Source organism: Mercenaria mercenaria, chromosome 2 (genome assembly GCF_021730395.1).
Source record: "Mercenaria mercenaria strain notata chromosome 2, MADL_Memer_1, whole genome shotgun sequence".
In the NCBI taxonomy this organism is placed as follows: Eukaryota; Metazoa; Mollusca; class Bivalvia; order Venerida; family Veneridae; genus Mercenaria; species Mercenaria mercenaria.
In genome coordinates, this window is record NC_069362.1 from 107,178,034 (window position 1) to 107,188,619 (window position 10,586).

Consider the following 10,586-nt stretch of genomic DNA (forward strand, 5'->3'; position numbering starts at 1 on the left):
TCGATGTCCGTGTAATCGGACTACTGAAGGAAAAAGTTGACACACTTGCTTCAAGTGTTGGTTTTGCACGGTCACGGTGTACCTTTGGTAAGTCTCGACTGCAAGTACTACTGAACTACGCAATTGACAGAACACCATCTACAACAGTCAAAAAAGCTTTCAGGCTTGCTTGCATAATGCCAGTCAATCATGAGGTTATCGACGTTAGTCAACTTATTTGCTGATAGCACTGTGGGGCTTTTTTATCAGAGTAGCCCACACAGACGTACGAGACCTGCGGACAATTTATCGGCCAGAATCCTCTAGTCAAAAGGGAAGTCGTTCCAGCTTCTCTGGCAGAGGATCTTGTAGCACCAATAGCAAAACCTTTGTCATAGAAGAAAAAAATGGACATACTTGATACAAGGGGCAGGGTGATTTCGGGAGACGAGATGTTACAAGTGTTACAGGTAGTTCGTGTATCAATGGTAGTATGATAAAGAGTAAAACGGCTGAATAGTTCTGAACGCCTCACAAAATATTTTCTTGATGAAGTTTCACTATCAAACAATATAAATAAACGTAACAAATAAGTCTGCCTACTTCATAATCTACATTTTAAGGGAAGAAAGAGGATAGTATTGATTAAAGATGACTTAAAATGAAGCAAAAACATGATGTTTACAAGAGACAGATAAATAACGTGTGTTTTATGCCTGTCTAGAGCGCAGGCAATTGTATAACTTGTCACAAATAAAGTGACCAGTATAATCTTCTATCACATACCCTGCCCTTTATCCCTGTTGTTGCTGTTGTCTCGATATTTGATGCATTAATGTTACTTGTATTTGAAGGAAAGAGAGGACACCAAGATGGAAAAGCAGGAAGAGAAAAATAATTATGTGATGAAAAGAGAGAAATTAGACGGAAAAAAGTTGATGATGAGATGAAGGCTGCAAAACGAAGAAGGAAAGAGGCAGAGAGAGCTGAAAGGGAGCAAGAGAAGTTGAAAGAGAATGAAAGAAAGGAAAAATACGGAAAACTGGCAGAGAAAAAGTACACGCGTGGGGTCTGTGACGTTAGAGGAAAAAATAACGATGAAATGTTACAGATCTTGATATAGTTCAAAATGGCGTTTCTATCCATTTAAGAAAATCAGCCATTTTTCTCCGCGAAAGGTTATTAGATAGAGCAACCAAGCTTTTGCATGATTTTTGTTTAATTTGGGTTTATTTATGTAGTATTAAAATAGAAAAAGTGGAAACTCCACAGGTCGCTCAACACAACAAAAACGAAAATGTTGCAGGCTCGGTTTTTGATTGAGCCTGTTCATGAACGGTAGTGGAAATGCATGCTACCGTCCACGCCCTCTAGCCCCAGGTTGAGCAGAACTCAACATTTACACATGCTAAAAGTACAAAAAACAATTTAGAGACATCCGCAGATGTGTTCATACGGCGGTGCACATGGAACCTTCAATGCTACACTAGTGTGTAATTCCGTGAAAAGCGGCGTATGGTCCCCAGTTAAAATAATGGGTTTGCCCTAAACGAGAAAACAATGAGCAGAACTAAACAAACTGGAATTTAGAAATGGGATCTGAAGTTATGGAGCCTGCATATCTCAGGAACTGCCAAAAGGCAAATTTAAAAAGCAGGCACCATATCCAAGGGGTGATTAAACAATACCCAAAGCTATGAAAGCGGGAGTATTGGAACCACCCAGGCCGAAATGTTCATGCTGAGAAACTAAACAGTACCAGTAACACGACATAAAAGTCGTGCTGAACGATCTGAGAAGATCGAAATATAACAGCCCTGATTGAATGTACGGGGAGACACTTTACGGCCGCCACACGGCACAAACAACGCTGCTGTGATAATAAAATAGAAAAAGTGGAAACAAAAACGAAAATGTTGCAGGCTCGGTTTGATTGAGCCTGTTCATGGACGGTAGTGGAAATGCATGCTACCGTCCACGCCCTCTAGCCCATTTCTAGCCCATTAACCCATTTCTGTGGTATTTCAGTCAAAATGCATGCGGCAAGTTTTCCTAAACCATAGTTCCTAAGATGACCAAGTACAAGACCTCTATCACGGTCAGTAGAGCTCCATTCGACTGGCTGAATATAAATAGAGAATATTAGGTTACTGTCTGATAAATTTAAATTTATTAGGCGAGTTGAAGAAAGTAAATTAGGCGAGGCTTTGCCGAGCCTTATATTTTTTCGTAGACGAGCCTAATTAATTTAAAAAAAAAAATTCAGACAGTAATCTAATATTCTATTTATCCTACCTGCTCAGAAAATTGGGAAAAGGTCGTTGGAAAGAGCAACAGCGTGCAGACCTGACGTCATATAATATGACGTTTGCAAGTGTAATTCAGTTTGTGGAAAATCGAAAAAATGCAATAACTTTTTTGTTTCTGGATAAAAACTTGTGATTTTACCATTTATTTTCTTAGTTAGAACATTTCCATGTTTTTCAAAATATCCGGCTGAAATGCTGTAAAAGTGAAAAATAGCAATTACTTTTTTGTTTCAGGATAAAAGCTTTTGATTTGACCACTCATTTTCTAAGTTCAGACATTTCCAGTACAATGCAGGCCCGTAGCTACACTGAGGCACAGGGAGGCTGGTGCCTCCCTGTTTTAACGCTTATTTAAATATCTGCTTACATATATTTGTAAAAAAAAATAAAGATCTGATTAGATCTACGCCATGTCCTTCTACACTTACTAATGTTTGCAATATGTACAAGTACGATTTTATTCGAACATACTGAGTATATTAAAAAGTAACATAGTTAATAAAGTTCCGTCATAAAAGAATAAATATAAGCAACATTGATAATATCAAAGTCTGAGATTTCATTTAGAAAAAAAATAGCAGGTATATTTGAAAAAAATGGCTATATCAAAAAATAGATTTAAAAGAAACTAACACGTATAATCATATTTTAAATCAAGAAAGGAAAATGGATAAATTATTTCTTCGCTTCAAATAGATGAAAGCATCATTCTGAAATCAAAAGTTTTCTTTTCAAATATTTAAATGTTCCCATTCTTTAGAAGAGCATATTTCTTGGCATAGATTTATGATAATTAATTGTAAAGAAGCGTATACATACCTAAACAATATATATGCACAGAACAATATTCCTAGTGATGTGTTCGCAAGCTAAGTTACATCCTAATTTGAATTTTTTGACGTATATTGTAAATTTAAAAGCGTAGTTTTGCTGTTTAAGGCAGTAATAATAATTATTCGTTTATTTTTTAATTATCATTGTTGTATGTTATAAGATGAGACGATTGAAATTTTAGCATTCAGAAAAAGTTGCTATTTTGATTTCAGTCTAGGACCCAAAGTATACGGGTTATAAAACGTTTGACTTTCTGTAAATGGTATACTTCAATCAAGACAAAGATTAACATAAACAACATCAACAACATGACAGTAGTCAACTATCGTATCAAAATGTATAAGATTGAATATTTAAGTTCGCAAAGTAGTCGTGCGGGAAATTGTGCTTTCATGTGGTGTTGCGCGGGTAAAATGGGTAAAAGCTTGATGAAACATGAAATGAAAAGGAATATGTGTTTTGTTTTACATGTTAGATTAAGATAATTGAGCCGCGCCATGAGAAAACTAACATAGTGGGTTTGCGACCAGCACGGATCCGCGCAGTCTGGTCAGGATCCATGTTGTTCGCTAACAGTTTCTCCAATTCAAATAGGCTTTAAAAGCGAACAGCATGGATCCTGACCAAACTGCGCGGATAGACAGGCTGGTCTAGATCCATGCTGGTCGCAAACCCATTATGTTGGTTTTCTCATGGCACGGCTTATATATTCCATTCATAATCATCAGAATCGTTCGACACTAGTGCAATTATTGCACATGGTTATTTCTCGATGCAATATATTTCGATCTTAACTCAAAACAATATCATTATTTAATAAATACAATTGTTACTAAGTAATATTTGCTGTAAAGCTATGATATTTGTCGTAGTTATACGAGTATAAAGTGGGAAATATTTTGCTTCCTCTCTGTCAGTACAGAGCTATTCAATCTTTCCGAAGTAATACACATTATGTTTGGTGCAGCTGACTCGGTAAATGCCAGGAATCGCTCTTGTAAGAAAAATAGATGTCATCTTGGTGCTTTTTTTTTTTTTTTTTTTTTTTTTTTTTATTTTGTCAACACTTTCTGATATAATTCGATTACGAATACAGATGATAAATAATTTATACCCTGCAATGACTTGCAATTATCTAAACATGTTAATATAAACAGAAGTGTACATTGCGTTAGTCGAATAATTTCATTGGAATAATTGGATCTGTCACATTGTCCTGACTAGCGGATTTCGCAAATGACCATTCTGTGACTCTGTTCAGACATTACGTTTAGCTGAACAATAGTGCCCGATTGCAATTTCAAATTGTTTCTTTATGCCCCAAAAAGCAGTTTGAAAATAAAAAAGGTAAAGTTCATAAATAAATATTACGAACCTAATTATTAAAATACCCGGTAGTCATTAATTAAACGAGTCAATCATCTGTTAAATGACATTATATTTTATCTCGGCTGCCTATAGTTTGGATGAACAAGATTTCTTCCAATTTCAAATCCATTTAACTACTAGAAGTAAATTAACGTAACCTCTACGACAGATGGACATATACACATTCTGGCCGAATGAGAGATGGACTAGCAGACATAACCATGAACTTGTCAGAACCAAACAACTTTTTAAATCGTTTTGAATGTTATGAAACTCTTCAATATTCCCCTTGTTGGTGACAGCAAACAACCACATGCCCTCCACATATTTTCTTATTCAACTGGTTTATCTACATTATCAATTCTAATTGTTCTATGTTGTAGATTTATTGTCAGATACCGTATTTACTCGAGATGCTTCTTTGCAAAACTTGCGATAAAATAGTTTTGATCCCGTAAACGAAACAACGCAAATACATTACCTTCCATAAAAAATCGGTTTGAAGTCTAAATAACTGCGCAGTATGGTCTTCATGAAACAAGAGAATACAAAATAATACTTCAAAGGACCTAACCTACAGTCTACATAATGATAAATTGCACAAAGAAATTAGTATCAGTAGTAAAGTCGGACGGCTTAAATTGCGTACTGTAATTTCATAAAAAGAATTAACCTTTATGCAAATAATTATTTATGGTACAATTCTATCAACGGCAACATCGCTTCTATTGCATTCTGAAACACAGATAACATAAGATAAAAGGAACTCATCTGCCTGATATCTTTACTTTAGTTAAGGTGAAAATTTAAGTAAGTTATTTAAAAAAAAAGTATCTGATACGTAAACTGATACAGTACGTAAAACTATATCCAGGTAAAGTATTCTTAATACTACTTGCATTATACCTTGTCATATAAGTCGCATTGCAAACCCGCCTTAATGACATTGCGTTGAAGTTAAAAAGCCTTGAATATGAAAGTAATGGGATTCAACTCAGGGCATAGCGTTTGATTAAATCTTATTATAGTGCATTTTAAACGATCTGGCGGGGCGGGGTTTCGCGGCGGTCCGCTGCATTATTGTGCAGGATATGTTGTCAGGCAACCTGATTTTTTATTTACTTGCCATCTAACTTATACTGGAATCATCACTGGAGCTCCACCTATTTTGCTCGCTTTTTAAGATTACCATTATTTGTATCAGCCAGAGATTAACTTCATCCGGCCAGGTCAAATTTTTCTTCTTCTTCTTCGTTCACGACAATACTGTTTGACCAGTAGCCTCGATAAAATTTGTGATTTTCCGCAGATCCTCAATGCCTCCATATAGTTTCTGGCGGATTGAGGTTACCGTATCTATCGGCCAAGTTGCAGCTCGCTCCCGGCCATGCTTTTTACATATCTGAAGTATATACTCCATAGTCTGATCTTCCTCTACGCATGGACAAGTTGGTGATGGTGCCAGTCTGTATTTCTTGTACATGTGAGCATTGAGCTTGTTGTGCACTGAGCGATGCCGGACCAGCATCACTTGTTCAGACCGATCAAGGAGATGAAAAGCACCTTCCTCAATCCTTGGTCTCGTTAGTGCCTTGATGATGGTGACTTTCTCTTTATAGCTCACAGGTGTTGTTGGTTGTTCTGACTGAGCTCCTAGCCTAGCCAGATGGTCTGCCTCTTCATTGCCTACAAGTCCACAATGGGATGGAATCCACTAAAGTGCTACTTTGCAGGTTATAGTCAGGCTCTCTTTTTTTCCTGGCTAGTTGCGGCGCGTAATTGTGGATCAGAGCTTCCATGACAGACAGTGCATCTGTGAGAAAGACGACTGAGCAGCTTTCTTCTGCCGAGTCTTCAACCATTGAGTCAGTCTTCATAAATGCTTTACTCTCGTCCTGGTTATTGCTGCAGTGTTTTCCTGTGGCTGCATGTAGTGTTTCTCTCTTGCCAGATGGGTTGAATAAAACCTCCTGCTTCTCCATCTTTGAAGGCGCAAAAGATGGCGCATGTGACTACTCCATCTGTGTAGACATGAGTCCATGTTTTATCGGAGGATAGTCTTCATTGATCATAGCAAGTGTGAGGCTCTTCCGAATGCCTTGATCCTCTTGCTTCCCGCGGTCAAGAAAAGGAACAGCAAGTCTCACAGTCGCTGAGAACAGGGCATTCGTTAGTGGGTTTATTATGTCTTCACTACCTAGGAGAGTCGTTGGTATGTGCAGCTCAGTTTAAAACTCTCGACTGAGTTTCTTTGCCTCGTGAACGAAGCTGCTACGTTTGAGCCGATTTTTTGTGTAGCCTTCAACATTGGCTTCATGTGATGGCCTTGAAAAGACCTGAACTTCTTTGCTTGAAGCAGGACCTTTGCATGTCTCTTGTCCTGTAACGGATGTACTTGTTAGCTTCTCCATGAAGGAGATTGGTATAAACTTTGTTGCACCTGTCATCATCCGCAATGCTCGGTTTTGAACCTTGTCTAGAACCTGTTGGTTAGGTATAGAAGTAATGGACCAGGCAGTTAAGCTATACTCTAAATAAGGTCTCACCGTTCCCTGATATACTGCCTTCAGTATTTGCTCATTTGCTCCCCATGTTGTTCCAGCAAGTTTATTCATCATGGCCAGCTTCCTACGTGCCTTCCTTCTGCTTGACTAATGTGGGGTTTCCAGGTTAGCCGTTTGTCAAAGGTCTCTCGGAACTCACTCCAAGGTATTGTGCCTCGTCTGCTACAGTCAGCGAAGTATTTCCCATCTTGATTTTTCCCGCCGTCTGTTTTGACGACAGGGAGAATAGTGTAGTGGACGATTTCTTTGCATTGATCGAGACACACCAATCTTCAGCCAAGCTAAAAGCTTGTTGATGGCTTCTTGCATCCTGTGTGTGCCTGTTTTGTCATGTTCTTCCTTACACCATAATATCAGGTCATCAGCGTAGAGTGCGGCCTAAACTCCTTTCGGTAGTCCAGATCATTGATGAAAAGCGGGAAGAGTGAAGGGATAAGACTCCACCAGCCCTGTGGGACACTAAGACGTAACAGGAACTTCCTACTACTGGCATTATGTATTAAGCACATTTATAATTACATATCTGTATTGTATTTGTATATGCATAAACTATGTTGCTTCTTTCAAATTTTCGTTTCATGTCAATCATGCTAAAAAGTTTATAAGTGAACATACATTTACTAAATAGAAGTAAGAACCAAGCAAACATGACCATATGCCTTTAAAAGAGCATTTTAGAGTGACAATAATCGCAAATACTTTTGCTATTTCAAAATTCCTATTTTTCTTCAAAACTGTATGCGAATCTTTTAAATGTCATTTATTTTCTTCCAAAATAGATATCTTAAAAGGAACAAAAACATGATTGAAATGCAGAAAAATGCACTAAATGGCACCCTCAAAACAAGACGCCCATGATGGCCCTTTATCGCTCACCTGAGTAAAGTTGCTTGCTTGAACAAATTTCTTTGCTAAAGCTTCAAAAACAAGAAAGTAGGTCAGTCGGTCATATTCATGGTCATTTTTTCCCCATATAAGTCTATGTAAAACTTGGGACCCCAGGGCAGGACTTCTTTTCATCCCAGGGAAATAATTTGAACAATCTTGGTAGAGAACCACAAGGCAATGCTACAAACCAAATATCAAAAGCCTAGGTCTTGTGGTTTTAGACAAGAAGATTTTTAAAGTTTTTTCTCTATACAAGTCTATATAAACCAAGTGACACCCTGGGCGGAGCAATATTTCCTCCTAGGAGAATCATTTGAATAACCTAGGTAGAGGTCCACTATATGATGCTTCATACCAAATATCAAAGCCCTAGGCCCTCTTGTTTTTGACAAGAAGATTTTCAAAGTTTTTCCTTATATAAGTCTATAGAAGTAATGTGACGCCCTAGGGCGGGGCCGTATTATATCCCAGGGGGATAATTTGAATAAATTTTGTAGAGACCAACTAGTTGATGCTACATACTAAATATCAAAGGACTTATGGTTTTGGATAAGAAGATTTTCAAAGTTTTTCCCTATATAAGTCTATATTTTCTTAACGAAGACCATCCAAGGATCATCTCTGTAAAGTTTTATCAAAATTGGTTTGATAGTTTAGGAGATGTTGTTTAAAGGAAAGTGTGGACGGACGGACGACGGACGAACGGACGGACGGAAGCCGGAAGGTGAGCGATCACAAAATCTCACTCTGAGCCTTTGGATCAGGTGAGCTTAAAAACTTTCTTGGGGAAGCATGCCCCCGGACATCCCTAGAAAGTGCCTCCCAATTTTCTTACCTCTGCCTACGGGCCTGCAATGGTGATGATTTAAATGCAAAATTTTGATAAAATATGTGATTTCAAAAGTTCCCGCAAAAGTGATACCTTGACACTGACTAGATAAAGCAAAGTTTTTCAGACAGGCCGATTTTGTGCTATATCTTGTATGATGGTGGGATAAAGTCTGTTAATAGTCATATGTTAGTTACATTAAATTTGAACAGTGTTACCATGTCACTTGCTATCGTCAAACAGAAATAGTAAACAGTAAAGAAACTTTCGTCATATCAGGTAAGAATTTTATATATCGTAAAATGACGGCACAATAAGCCTAATTAAGTTTACACATGAATCTTCAAACTTCTTTTGTATTGATTATTTTCACAGGAAAGGTTAGGAAAAGCACGGATGGTGCTTTACAGTCTCCCATTGTAAGTTCTAGACGCCATTGACAATTGAAGTTTTACAGGAAAGTTCACGTGAATTTTATCGGGGGAACTTACCTGCATCTCTAACATAACAATTACCAAAACAGTAAACTTCTTTTTCCACTCCTACGTTTCGTTCCCTACCACTAAGATTCTTAATAGCTTACTGATCAAATCATATGCCTATAGACATATATCATTTCTGTCTAAGAAAAAAATTATGCTTGATTTATATGCTACTACCTTTTCCGGTTAAAAAGGAGCTTGTTATATAAATTCATTAAAAAAATTCCATATGAACACTTTTTTTGCACATTTAACATAAAAAACTAGAGATGCTTTTGAGAAAAGCGCATGTCTCCCACAACTGCCCCTATGAAAAATATTTAGTTTCTCTGGATGGTTTAGACGAGTGGATCCAATTAGATGGTCTGGACAAGAGGATCCAATCAGTAATTCAAGGGCCATAATTGCCTGGGTGGATTTGGCTAGTTATCGAACTTGGCTGAGGTCTTATGGCCAAACACATTTTGTTCAAGTTTGGTGAAGATCGGATGAGAAATATTCGACTTAGAAAGTGGACAAGAGTAAAAAGGCCGATTTGTTTTGGTAATTCCAGGGCCGTAACTCCAAAATGCCTGGACTGATTTGGCTAGTTATCAAACTTGGTCGAGGTCTCATGGTCAAACACATTTTATTCAAGTTTAGTGAAGATCGGATAAGAAATATTCGACTTAGAGTGCGGACAAGAGTAAAAAGGCCGATTTTTCGGTAATTCAAGGGCCGTAACTCCAAAGTGCCTCGATCGATTTGGCTAGTTATCAAACTTGGTCGAGGTCTCATAGTCAAACACATTTTGTTTAAATTTGGTGAAGATCGGATGAGAAATGTTTGACTTAGAGTACGGACAAGAGTAACAAGGCCGATGTTTGGTATATCGAGAGCCATAACTCCGTTACGCCTAGACCGATTTGGCTAGTTATCGCACTTGGCCGAGGTCTAATGGTCAAATACATTTTGTTTAAGTTTAGTGAAAATCAAATGAGAAATGTTCGACTTAGAGTGCGGACAATCTTTGTGGCAGACAGACACACAGACAGACACACACACAAACAGACTGGAGTAAATCAATATGTCTCCCATACCATTGTGTGGTGGGAGACATAAAATATAATTAAACAATGATAAACATCCAACAGCAAATGCCATGTTCAAAAATTACCTCTCCAAATTGCAATTCCCAGCAAGCAAACGTGCACACGACCATCACCCACATACACAGCAAACACAAGAGGACAAAACGAACAAATAAAGGAAAGAATAGGGGCACCGCCGTGAAACGGCTGTTTCAAAACCACCACTGGGGAGCTTAGACTAACGTTTATGGTGCGAACCTAAC